The sequence below is a fragment of the Triticum urartu genome, chromosome 1A (genome assembly GCF_056163025.1).
Source record: "Triticum urartu cultivar PI428250 chromosome 1A, HENAU_Tu73, whole genome shotgun sequence".
In the NCBI taxonomy this organism is placed as follows: domain Eukaryota; kingdom Viridiplantae; phylum Streptophyta; class Magnoliopsida; order Poales; family Poaceae; genus Triticum; species Triticum urartu.
Window position 1 is genome coordinate 272,497,534 of NC_141873.1, and position 14,477 is coordinate 272,512,010.

The 14,477-nt window shown below is 41.5% G+C and overlaps 1 pseudogene; it reads left to right on the plus strand.

The window, feature by feature from the left end:
* The window catches only part of LOC147990840 (uncharacterized), a 111,963-nt pseudogene extending 102,359 nt beyond the window's left edge, over positions 1-9,604 (plus strand).
* Positions 9,605-14,477: the final 4,873 nt, after the last annotated feature.

Below are 14,477 nucleotides of genomic sequence, written 5' to 3' on the forward strand. Positions count from 1 at the left end.
ATCTTGCGCTAGCTACAGATTACTACAGACTGTTTTGTTTTTGACAGATTCTATTTTTCGTGTGTTGTTTGCTTATTTTGATGAATCTATGGCTAGTAAAATAGTTTATACACCATAGATAAGTTGGAATACAGTAGGTTTAAAACAAATATAAATAAATAATGAGTTAATTACAGTACCTTGAAGTGGTCTTTTGTTTTCTTTCGCTAAGGGAGCTCACGAGATTTTCTGCTTTAAGTTTTGTGTTGTGAAGTTTTCAAGTTTTGGGTAAAGATTTGATGGATTATGGAACAAGGAGTGGCAAGAGCCTAAGCTTGGGGATGCCCATGGCACCCCCAAGATAATCTAAGGACACCTAAAAGCCAAAGCTTGGGGATGCCCCAGAAGGCATCCCCTCTTTCGTCTACTTTTATTGGTAACTTTACTTGGAGCTATATTTTTATTCACCACATGATATGTGTTTTGCTTGGAGCATCTTGTATGATTTGAGTCTTTATTTGTTAGTTTACCACAATCATCCTTGCTGTACACACATTTTGAGAGAGACACACATGATTCGAAAATTATTAGAATACTCTATATGCTTCACTTATATCTTTTGAGTTATATAGTTTTGCTCCAGTGCTTCACTTATATCTTTTAGAGCACGGTGGTGGATTTGTTTTATAGAAATATTGATCTCCCATGCTTCACTTAGATTATTTTCACAGTGTTAAATAGCATGGAAATTTGCTTAAATAATCCTATATGTTAAGTATACAAGATTAATAATAAAATTCTCTTATGAGTGTGTTGAATACTATGAGAAGTTTGATACTTGATGATTGTTTTGAGATATGGAGATGGTGATATTAGAGTCATGCTAGTTGAGTAGTTGTGAATTTGAGAAATACTTGTATTAAAGTTTGTGATTCCCGTAGCATGCACGTATGGTGAACCGTTATGTGATGAAGTCGGAGCATGATTTATTCATTGATTGTCTTCCTTATGAGTGGCGGTCGGGGACGAGCGATGGTCTTTTCCTACCAATCTATCCCCTAGGAGCATGCGCGTAATACTTTGCTTTGATAACTTGTAGATTTTTGCAATAAGTATATGAGTTCTTTATGACTAATGTTGAGTCCATGGATTATACGCACTCTCACCCTTCCACCATTGCTAGCCTCTCTAATACCGCGCACCTTTCGCCGGTATCATACACCCACCATATACCTTCCTCAAAACAGCCACCATACCTACCTATCCTGGCATTTCCATAGCCATTCCGAGATATATTGCCATGCAACTTTCCACCATTCCGTTTACTATGACACGCTCCATCATTGTCATATTGCTTCGCATGATCATGTAGTTGACATTGTATTTGTGGCAAAGCCACCTTTCATAATTCTTTCACACATGTCACTCATGAGTCATTGCATATCCCGGTACACCGCTGGAGGCATTCATATAGAGTCATATCTTGTTCTAAGTATCGAGTTGTAATTCTTGAGTTGTAAGAAAATAAAAGTGTGATGATCATCATTATTAGAGCATTGTCCCAGTGAGGAAAGGATGATGGAGACTATGATTCCCCCACAAGTCGGGATGAGACTCCGGACGAAAAAAAGAGGCCATAAAAAAGGAGAAGGCCCAAATAAAAAATGAGAGAAAAAGAGATAAGGGACAATGCTATTATCCTTTTACCACACTTGTGCTTCAAAGTAGCACCATGATCTTCATGATAGAGAGTCTCCTATGTTATCACTTTCATATACTAGTGGGAATTTTTCATTATAGAACTTGGCTTGCATATTCCAATGATGGGCTTCCTCAAAATGCCCTAGGTCTTCGTGAGCAAGCAAGTTGGATGCACACCCACTTAGTTTCTTTTTGAGCTTTCATATACTTATAGCTCTAGTGCATCCGTTGCATGGCAATCCCTACTCACTCACATTGATATCTATTGATGGGCATCTCCATAGCCCGTTGATACGCCTAGTTCATGTGAGACTATCTTCTCCCTTTTTGTCTCCTCCACAACCACCATTCTATTCCACCTAAAGTGCTATGTCCATGGCTCACGCTCATGTATTGCGTGAATATTGAAAAAGTTTTGAGAATGTCAAAAGTATGAAACAATTTCTTGGATTGTCATCGGGGTTGTGCATGATTTAAATACTTTGTGTGGTGAAGATAGAGCATAGCCAGACTACATGATTTTGTAGGGATAACTTTCTTCGGCCATGTTATTTTGAAGAGACATAATTGCTTAGTTAGTATGCTTGAAGTATTATTATTTCTATGTCAATATTGAACTTTTGTCTTGAATATTTCGTATTTGAATATTTATACCACAATTAAGAAGAATTACATTGAAAATATGCCAAGTAGCATTCCACATCAAAAATTCAGTTTTTTTCATTTACCTACTCGAGGACCAGCAGGAATTAAGCTTGGGGATGCTTGAAACGTCTCCAACATATCTGTAATTTTTGATTGCTCCATGCTATATTATCTACTGTTTTGGACATTATTGGGCTTTATTATACACTTTTATATTATTTTTAGGACTAACCTACCAACCGGAGGCCCAGCCCAGAATTGCTGTTTTTTTGTGCCTATTTTAGGGTTTTGAAGAAAAAGAATATCAAATGGAGTCCAAATGGAATGAAACCTTCGGGAACGTGATTTTTGGAACGAACAAGACCCAGGAGACTTCGACCCTACGTCAAGCAATCAACAGGGAAGCCACGAGGTAGGGGGCGCGCCTACCCCCCCCCCAGGCGCGCCCTCCACCCTCGTGGGCCCCTGTTGCTCCACCGACGTACTTCTTTCTCCAATATATACCTACGTACCACCAAACGATCAGATACGGAGCCAAAACCCTAATTCCACCAACGTAACTTTCTGTATCCATGAGATCCCATCTTGGGGCCTGTTCCGGAGCTCCACCAGAGGGGGCATCGATCACGGAGGGCTTCTACATCAACACCATAGCCTCTCTGATGAAGTGTGAGTAGTTTACCTCAGACCTACGGGTCCATAGTTATTAGTTAGATGGCTTCTTCTCTCTTTTTGGATCTCAATACAAAGTTCTCCCCCTGTCTTGTGGAGATCTTCGATGTAATCTTCTTTTGCAGTGTGTTTGTTGATACCGATGAATTGTGGGTTTATGATCATGTTTATCTATGAACAATATTTGAATCTTCTCTGAATTCTTTTATGTATGATTGGTTATCTTTGCAAGTTTCTTCGAATTATCAGTTTTGTTTGGCCTACTAGATTGATCTTTCTTGCAATGGGAGAAGTGCTTAGCTTTGGGTTCAATCTCGTGGTGTCCTTTCCTAGTGACAGTAGGGGCAGCAAGGCACATATTGTATTGTTGCCATCGAGGATAACAAGATGGGGTTTTTATCATATTGCATGAATTTATCCCTCTACATCATGTGATCTTGCTTAGAGCGTTACTCTGTTCTCTTGAACTTAATACTCTAGATGCATGCCGGATAGCGGTCGATGTGTGGAGTAATAGTAGTAGATGCAGGCAGGAGTCGGTCTACTTGTCTTGGACGTGATGCCTATATACATGATCATACCTAGATATTCTCATAACTATGCTCAATTCTGTTAATTGCTCAACGGTAATTTGTTCACGCACCATAAAATACTTATGCTCTTGAGAGAAGCCACTAGTGAAACCTATGGCCCTCGGGTCTATCTTCATCATATTAATCTTCCAATACTTAGTTATTTTCATTGCTTTTATTTTACTTCGCATCTTTATCACAAAAATACCAAAAATATTATCTTATAATATCTATCAGATCTCACTCTCGTAAGTGACCGTGTAGGGATTTACAACCCCTTATCGCGTTGGTTGCGAGGATTTATTTGTTTTCGGTAGGTGCGAGGGACTCGCGCGTAGCCTCCTACTGGATTGATACCTTGGTTCTCAAAAACTGAGGGAAATACTTATGCTACTTTGCTGCACCGCCCTTTCCTCTTCAAGGGAAAACCAACGCAAGTGCTCAAGAGGTAGCATACCGCCTCTAGTGCGGCGCCGTGTATGCATCTGCTGAGAATTTGACGGTGTTGTGTTAGCGATGGCTGTCGGTGGCGTGGAAGCAGATCTAGGAGGGTAGACGGTGGTGGCGGGGAAATATCCCGACGCGCTGGACGAGACGGTGGTGGATGACGGCGGGGATGAAGCGAGAGGATGGGATGCAAGGATCCTGGTCCGAAGCCGTGGATGAGAGAGGTTAATCTCTTATAATGGACGACGGCGTCGGGGTATCAGCTCCAGCATGGTGGAGGAGGACGGTGGTGGATGGTATGGCGGACAGAGGAGGCAGGGGTGGAGAGAGTGTTTTGGTGCCCATGGAGTACGAATGGGGAAATGGAGGGAGGGGGAAGGGGGAATCATGTATTCAGGGTGCGCTTGTTTGAAATGGGAGGAAATTTACAAACTTAGCCCCTGTTTAAAATTTCCTACATCACAGTGATACGTCTCCGTCATATCTACTTTTCCAAACACTTTTGCCCTTGTTTTGGACTCTAACTTGCATGATTTGAATGGAACTAACCCGGACTGACGTTGTTTTTAGCAGAATTGCCATGATGTTATTTTTGTGCAGAAATAACAGTTCTCGGAATGACCTGAAAATCAACGGAGACTATTTTTGGAATATATAAAAAATAATGGAAGAACGAACCATGTCAGGGGGCCCACACCCTGTCCACGAGGGTGGGGGTGCGCCCTGCCCCCCTGGGCGCGCCCCCTACCTCGTGGCCCCCCTGACGCTCACCTTGACTCCATATATTCACTTTCGGGGAGAAAAAACAGAGAGAAGGATTCATCACGTTTTACGATACGGAGCCGCCACCAAGCCCTAAACTCTCTCAGGAGGGCTGATCTGGAGTCCGTTCGGGGCTCCGGAGAGGGGAATCTGTCGCCATCGTCATCATCAACCTTCCTCCATCACCAATTCCATGATGCTCACCGCCGTGCATGAGTAATTCCATCGTAGGCTTGCTGGACGGTGATGGGTTGGATGAGATTTATCATGTAATCGAGTTAGTTTTGTTAGGGTTTGATCCCTAGTATCCACTATGTTCTGAGATTGATGTTGCCATGACTTTACTATGCTTAATGCTTGTCACTAGGGCCCGAGTGCCATGATTTCAGATCTGAACCTATTATGTTTTCTTCAATATATGAGAGTTCTTGATCCTATCTTGCAAGTCTATAGTCACCTATTATGTGTCATGATCCGTTAACCCCGAAGTGACAATAATCTGGACCACTACCAGTGATGACCGTAGTTTGAGGAGTTCATGTATTCACTATGTGTTAGTGCTTTGGTCCGGTACTCTAGGCCTTAATATCCCTTAGTTTCCAATAGGACCCCGCTGCCACAGGAGGGTAGGACAAAAGATGTCATGCAAGTTCTTTTCCATAAGCATGTATGACTATATTCGGAATACATGCCTACATTACATTGATGAATTGGAGCTAGTCCCGTGTCACCCTATGTTATAACTGGCGCATGAATAATCGCATCCGGCATAATTCTCCATCACCAATCCAATGCCTACGAGCTTTTCATATATGGTTCTTCGCTTATTTACTTTTCCGTTGCTACTGTTACAATCACTACAAAACCCAAAAATATTACTTTTGCTACCGTTACCTTTTGCCACCGTTACCACTACCATCATATTACTTTGCTACTAAACACTTTGCTGCAGATATTAAGTTTCCAGGTGTGGTTGAATTGACAACTCAGCAGCTAATACTTGAGAATATTCTTTGGCTCCCCTTGTGTCGAATCAATAAATTTGGGTTGAATACTTCCCTCGAAAACTGTTGTGATCCCCTATACTTGATGAGGACACCCCTAGTCTTTTACCATCCTTTTCCGTTGATGATGTTGCAGCACATGGCAAGTCCAATGAAATCAGAATTGGACCAATTACAAGAGCATGTGCAAAACTACTTGAACAACAGGAGAATTCACTCTTAGTTGAATCCGACATTTGTGTTAATCAGAATTTTATACTGCCTAAGTCTTTGCATGTTTGTATGATCAGATTTGAAGAGAAGACTAGCTTGGCACGTGGAGATGAAGAATTGCAACAAGAAGAACTTCTACTGATGTCTAATATCAGCAAGTGCACGAGGGAGGAGAGGGAGGCAGGTGCACAACATAAACAGAAGGAAAATCAGAACCGGACTCGGATTGATAGCGAGGAGGCCCGCAATTGATATACGTGCAGAATTCGTGTCCTTGCTCCAAATAAGGCGTTTAAATACAATTTGGAAAGCTTGACTCGTGTGCTTTCCAGATTGTATACTCGCAGCCCGCGATTCGTTGTGACCGAGCCGCAGTCACCAAAACAATACGGTGGTTGTTTCTGCCAGTTTTTCTAGATAGATTCGTTTAAGTTAGGAAAGTTAGAGATAAGTTGGATTTCGACCCCAACACTATGTTGGACGTCCAGGGGTCTTTATATACCCTTGTAAGTCGTGGCGTTTAGGGTTAGACCATGTTTTGAGTAAAATCATATTAGACTGAATTGCTTTAAGCATTCCTCTGTACTCATATTCCTCTTTGCATCGATCAGGAATATTTACCTACACCAAATTTGTTTCGATAGGGTGTATTTGCTACTGAAAGTCAAGTGCTATCTGTCGTTCTATTGGGAATTGGGAGATTGCAGAACCGCTTCGTGGTCGGCGGCTACGTGCGCAACTGTGTGGTGTTGCGAATATCCATAGGGTTGAAGATCTGTTGCATTGGCAATGGGGGAATAGCCGGAGAGTTCGAGAGCAGCTCGCAAGTTATCCAGCAAGTTCATCATCGATATCATCCGCTCACTGAGAAGATCGGGCCACCCCTTATCATCTTGGTATCAGATTTCCAGCGTTGTCTCGGTGAGCATCCACCAATCCCTTAGATTAGTTTTGTTTTCATCCTATACAGAAAAGGCCATACAAAAATATTAGGGTTCAGAGTTTTTGCCATAGCCTAGATAGCATCGGTTCCAAGTTTTAGTTGCTGATCGTAGTCTTTTATTTGCGTAACTTACTTTCTGATCTGAGTCATTGTAGATTGTCTAGGTTTTCCTTTTCTCACGTCGGAGTTGTTTGGTTGCTATCAAGTCTGTTCGTCCGAGTCAGAATTAGTTTGGTTTGATTAACTATCCGAATCAGATTGTGTTTCATTTGATAACCATAGTCAGCCTTTCTTCTTTTGCTTAGTACTTTCCTATTGAGACTAGCATATCCTTTGCTCTACGGGCTGCTCATATAGGAATTTGGAGAGTGCATCTTTTGTTTTGGCAAAAATCAGATTGGTTACTAATTGCTCAGTTTACCAAAAAAAAGAAAGAAAAAAACGAAAAAAAGGAGGAAAAGAAAGCTACACGTGGAAGTTGCATATATTTTTCGACAGCTTGTTCAGTTTTTCTGCCACGTTCATTGCACTAGTAGATTGAGAAATCTTGTGCCCATATAAATTGAGCGATTTGCTAGCGTCTCTCCTGTGCATTTGCAACACGAGCATTACTCCGACATTCCAGAATTTTGCGCTTAGTTTCAGAGTTGCATTTGCCCCACTTATCTCCACCCTGTGTGTTTTCGTGGGTCTTTTTATCATACGATCAGCACTAGGATTTGTGAATTGGAGTTGATATGTATTCCAACCAAGCTCCACCATATAGCCTGGTTTGTTGTGTGATAGTTTTCACCCTCGGTATTCTCTACATCACATCCATGCATGTTTTGCCCATACAAGTTGGTAAGCTTTTCTAGTTCACTTTGGAACAGTAAGATACCTTGTTTTCTTCCAGTTTTGAGTGAGTTGAGAGTTTTTCACATACACTATATTTTCTGTGAGTACTAATAACCTAATCATGTCCGACGAGTCTTTTGATGTATAGCAGAAAAAGGATCCTAAATCCGTTGTGCATTGGAATGAATATGAAGCTCTTCATGATCATCTTCAGCGACAAATTCAGTGTGCAACCGATCCTATGAATGAGAATGTGCAGAACATGGAGTAGGACCTAAAGGATGCCACAGAAACCATCACAGCAACACAATGGCAAGTTACTGAAATTCAGGGGACTCTAATTTCCTTGCAGCAAGCTTTGGCTGTGTTGCTATAGTCCGTTGATCACCAACAAAATCAACAGTGTGATGATGATGATGATGGTGAAGCTAGTGTTCATGGTGGTAATGATGGTGTTGCAGCTGCTAATGCTGCCAATGTTCAAGGTGCTGCAGCATGTCGTGCACAACTACAGCAAGCTAATCGGGACTGGCAAGCTCCACACGAGCCGGTTGTTGCTGGCCAAGATGGTGGTCGGGGTAATGGAGGCTGTGGTGGTGGCCGTGCTGGTGCCATGCCCGTAGGCTGTGGATTTGCTCCTCTTGGTGTGCACCATCGATTTGATGATGATGCTTTTGCACAACCAGCCAACCATGATGATGATGGACTGGGCAAACCAAAGTTCACCGTCCCCAAGTTTGTTGGTTCTACTCATGTTGAAGAGTACCTCAATTGGGAGCTGAAGGTGGAAAAATTATGGCGCATGCATGAGTACACCGAGGACAGAAAAATAAAACTTGCATCTTCTGAATTTGATGACTATGCTTTGCTTTGGTGGGATAATATTGTACAGTCCAGAATTGAAGATGGTGAACGTCCCATTGTTACATGGACAGCTATGAAGGAAGAGATGCGTGCTCGCTTTGTTCCACGCAATTATATCCGCTCTCTCTATGACAGATTGCAGAATTTGAGGCAAGGTACTTCTTCCGTGGATGAATATTTTCAGGAGATAGAGCTTATTATGCAGCGTGCTAGAGTGCATGAAGAGCATGAACAAACAATGCAGTGATTTCTCTTTGGTCTGAACTATAACATCAAGTGTATTGTTTGTCTTCACCAATATTATGGCATGACAGATTTGTTACACCAAGCACGTGAGGCTGAATTGCAAGTGGCTGAGGATGCTAAGTTTACATCTCGCGCAACAGCGAGTAGAGGTCGTTTTACAACACGAACAACACCTAGTATGGAGCCTACTCCTAGTTCCACTTCTGGTTATTGTGGTAATGCTTCTTCCAAATCGGATTCGGTGATCTCTAATGCGAAGAAACTGGCACAACCTGCTGCTAGTGCTGCTGGTTCTACTAATTCTACAGCAAGAAATAGGGACATGAGTTGTCATACATGTGGTGGAAGGGGTCATTTTAAGAGAGATTGTCCCAGTAAAAAGGTTATGTTGATTAATGAGGATACAACAGAATATGAAACCGGTGATGATGCTGACCCTGATTCTGAAATTTGGGAGGAAGATGAAGATGGTTCAATAGATGCTTATGCTACACACTATCCTACAATTGTTTGCTCACCCAAAGTGCTAAGTGTTACGCTTAGTCCTGCAGAACATCCGTGCAATTTGTTTCAAACAAAGGCTGTTGTTGGTCCTGGTAAGGCATGCAAGGTTATAATTGATGGTGGTAGTTGTCATAATTTGGCTAGTAAGGAGTTATGCCAAAAGCTGAAATTGAAATATTTACCGCACTCCAATCCATATTTTATTCAGTGGCTAAGTGATAGTGGAGAGATGAAGGTTAGCCACTTGGTGCGTGTGGAATTTCAGATCGGACCATAGAAAGACACCATTGAGTGTGATGTGGTTCCTATGACCGTATGTCACTTGTTGTTGGGACGTCCATGGCAGTATGATAGAGATGTCTGCCACAATGGGAGAGCCAACACATATCATTTAAATTGGCGTGGCAAGGAGGTTACTTTGAGGCCTATGACACCGCAGCAAATTGTAAATGAATCTCGTCAAAAAATTGAAGTGAATCTTGAAAAAGAGAGTGAGAGATTAGATAGGCGAAAGACAAAGACTACACTTCTAGTGAGTGAGAGCCACAAGCCAAATCTGAGTGGTAAAAATAAAAGTGAGTGAGTGAATTCCTTAGTTATGTTAGCCACCAAATCTGATTTGAGAGAGTTTCGTGAGGATCCCACTGCTGTACCACTTGTGCTGTTGTGCAACCGTCAAATTTTGGTTTCTAACGACATGACCCCTCTCTCTATTGGTGTTTCTAATGTATTGCAGGAATTTCGCGATGTGTTTCTAGAGGAGGTACCCGCTGGTTTACCGCCATTGTGAGGTATAGAGCATCAAATTGATTTGATACCAGGAGCATCACTGCCCAACAGAGCATAATACCGCACCAACCCCGAGGAAACAAAGAAAATTCAGAAATAAGTACAAGAGCTTCTAGACAAAGGTTATATTCGCATGAGCTTAAGTCCTTGTGATGTTCCTGTAATTTTAGTTCCTAACAAAGATGGTACATGGCGCATGTGCGTAGATTGTAGAGCTATAAATAACATCACTATTCAATATCGTCATCCTATTCCACGTTTAGAAGATATGTTAGATGAATTGAGTGGTGCTGCTGTTTTCTCTAAAATTGATTTGCGTAGTGGTTATCATCAAGTAAGGATGAAAGAAGGGGATGAATGGAAGACAGCCTTTAAAACAAAGTTTGGTTTATATGAGTGGTTAGTCATGCCTTTTGGGTTAACTAATGCACCTAGTACTTTCATGAGATTAATGAACCATGTTTTGAGGCATTTCATTGGTAAATTTGTGGTTGTATATTTTGATGATATACTTATTTACAGCCGCAATGAATCCGAACATAGTGATCATATTCGACAAGTTTTGCAAGTATTGCGTGATGCTCAATTATATGGTAATCTTGATAAGTGCAGATTTTGCAAAGATGAGGTCATATTTTTGGGATATGTTGTTTCTAAGCATGGAGTTGAGGTAGGTGAATCAAAAATAGAAGTTATTAAAAATTGGCCTACTCCTCTGAATGTTAGTCAAGTACGAAGCTTTCACGGTCTTGCTGGTTTCTATAGATGTTTTGTGAAAGATTTCGGTACTATTGCTGCACCTTTGAATGAGCTTACAAAAAAGGGTGTTGAATTTGTGTGGGGCATAGCCCAATATAATGCTTTTGATGAGTTGAAATGTCGTTTGACTGCTGCACCTTTGCTTGTACTTCCTGATTTCACTAAACAATTTGAGATTGAATGTGATGCTAGTGGAATTGGTATTGGAGGTGTGTTGATGCAAGAGGGTAAAAGAATTGCATACTTTTCTGAAAAACTGAATGGTGCACAATAGAACTTTCTTGTTTATGATAAAGAATTGTATGCTCTCGTTCGTGTCCTTGAGGTTTGGCAACCTTATTTGTGGACAAAAGAATTTATCATACACTTTGATCATGAGGCTCTGAAATATTGAAAAGCCAATCCAATTTGAACAAACGTCATGCTAAATGGGTTGAATTTATTGAATCTTTCCCATACATCGTTAAATACAAAAAGGGTAAAGATAATGTTGTTGTTGATGTTCTTTCTAGGAAAAACATGTTGTTGACACAATTGGATGTTCAAGTTCCTGGTTTAGAGAGTTTGCGTGATTTATATGACACTGATCCTGATTTTTCAGCACCATATAAATTGTGTTCAGATGTAAATCATGGGAAAAATATCACAGACATGATGGCTATTTATTTAGAGCTAACAAACTATGTGTTCCAGAATCATCCGTGCGTTTGCTATTGTTGCAGGAATCACATGCCGGTGGTTTGATGGGTCATTTTGGACGTTAGAAGACTTTGCTTATGCTCGCTGATCACTTTTATTGGCCTAAGATGAGGCGTGATGTGGACATATTTGTGAAGCGTTGCGTTACTTCTAATAAGGCAAAGTCTAAGCTGAAACCTCATGGTTTGTATACACCTCTCCCTGCTCCTACTACACCATTGGAAGACATAAGCATGGACTTTGTCTTAGGATTTCCTAGGACTAGGAGAGGACATGATTCAATTTTTGTGGTAGTTGATCGTTTTTCTAAGATGGCACATTTTATTGCGTGCCACAAAAGCGACGATGCATCGCACATTGCTAATCTGTTTTTCAGGGACATCATGTGCTTACATGGAGTACCAAAGACAATTGTTTCTGATCGTGACGTGAAGTTTATGAGCTATTTCTGGAAGACACTTTGGGGACAGTTGGGGACAAAGTTACTATTCATCACTACTTGTCATCCCCAAATAGATGGTCAAACAGAGGTGGTAAATTGCACACTATCCACGTTGTTGCGATCCATGATAAAGAAGAACCTGCGTGTATGGGAGGAGTGTTTACCCCATGTGGAGTTTGCATATAACAGGGCGGTACATTCCACAACTCAGTTCTGTCCATTTGAGGTGGTCTATGGTTTTAAGCCAATTACACCACTTGATTTGCCGCCCCTTTCGATTCAAGAGAGAGCGAACATGGATGCATCCAAGAGGGCAGATTTCGTGAGGAAGATACACAAGCAGACTAAAGAAGTAATTGAAAAGAAGGGCAAGTACACGGCTGATCGTGTTAATAAGAAGAGAAAGGAGGTGTTGTTTCAGCCGGGCGACATGGTGTGGGTACACTTTTGCAAAGACAGATTTCCTGAACGGCGCAAGTCCAAGTTGAAGCCAAGAGATGATGGACCATATAAAGTGCTTGCTAAGATTAATGATAATGCATACAAAATTGATCTTCCCACTGAAGAGTTTGGCGTGAGCAATACATTCAACGTTGCTGATTTGTCGCCATATAATGGAGATGACCTTGGCGCGTCAGGGTAGACGCCTTTTCAAGGGGGGGAGGATGATGAGGACACCCCTAGTCTTTTACCATCCTTTTTCCATTGATGATGTTGCAGCACATGACAAGTCCAATGAAATCAGAATTGGACCAATTACAATAGAACGTGCAAAACTACTTGAACAACAGGTGAATTCACTCTTAGCTGAATCCGACATTTGTTTTAATCGGAATTTTATACTGCCTAAGTCTTTGCATGTTTGTATGATCAGATTTGAAGAGAAGACAAGCTTGGCACGTGGAGATGAAGAATTGCAGCAAGAAGAACTTCTACTGATGTCTAATATCAGTAAGCGCGCGAGGGAGGAGAGGGAGGCAGGTGCACAACATAAACAGAAGGGAAATCAGAACCGGACTCAGATTGACAGCCAGTTGGCCCGCAATTGATATACGTGTAGAATCCTTGTCCGTGCTCCAAATAAGGCATTTAAATACAATTTGGAAAGGTTGACTCGTGTGCTTTCCAAATTGTATACTCGCAGCCCACGATTCGCTATGACCGAACCGCAGTCACCAAAACAATACGGCAGTTGTTTCTGCCAGTTTTTCCAGATAGATTCGTTTAAGTTAGAAAAGATAGAGATAAGTTGGATTTCGACCCCAACACTATGTTGGACGTCCAGGGGTCTTTATATACCCTTGTAAGTCGTGGCTTTTAGGGTTAGACCATGTTTTGATTAAACTCATATCAGACTGAATTGCTTTAAGCATTCCTCTATACTCATATTCCTCTTTGCATCGATCAAGAATATTTACCTACACCAAATTTGTTTTGATAGGGTGTATTTGCTACTGAAAGTCAAGTGCTATCTGTCGTTCCATTGGGAATTGCGAGATTGCAGAACTGCTTCGTGGTCGGCGGCTACGTGCGCAAGTGTGTGGTGTTGCGAATATCCATAGGGTTGAAGATCTGTTGCATTGGCAACGGGGGAACAGCCGGAGAGTTCGAGAGCATCTCACAAGTTATCCAGCAAGTTCATCATCGACATCATCCTCTCACTAAGAAGAACGGGCCACCCCTTATCAATACTTGCGGGTTATCACACACCAATATTAGTCGGTTGGGGATAGGACGGTAATCTCACATACACCAAATATTTGCCAACGGAGATTTCGGCTGATGAGAGATTGTTTTGGCGCCCACCGTGTATGAATCGGGGAGGGAGGCGATTTAGGCCAAGGAGAAACTGTGTATGAATCCGGGGAGGTGAGAGGCGGAGGCGGTTATGTCACGTTTTAGTGATATTACAAGCCTAGCCCTATTGAAACCTATAGAAATCGAGCCGATAGGCTTTGCGTGTCAGGGATAGGCAGTAATTTCCATCTCACGGATTTTGGTTTCGGGCTGTTACTGCGACTTTGCCCGCTTCATTCAAATTTTTGCAGAGAAAGAGTGCGCATTTACTGTGCCAACTCAATTCGAATCCAGTTTGTATTTTTTTGGGTGGGATCCATTTCGTATTCGAATACAAATCTATATACATCTTTTTTTATATACTTTCAAAAGCACAACACCCTTTATACATAAATATGGTTTACAAATGGCATGATCTCAGATGCACAAGGCTGGATCCATATTAATTTGGATTTTCAAGTATTTGAAACCACTTTATGTTGAAATCCAATGTATGCATTCCTCACTAACTGTCTCCAATTAATGTGTGTTTCATGCGGTTTTTTTACTTCTCAAACATGTATAATGTGTTTCACACACGCAACATATAGTGTAATCCCATT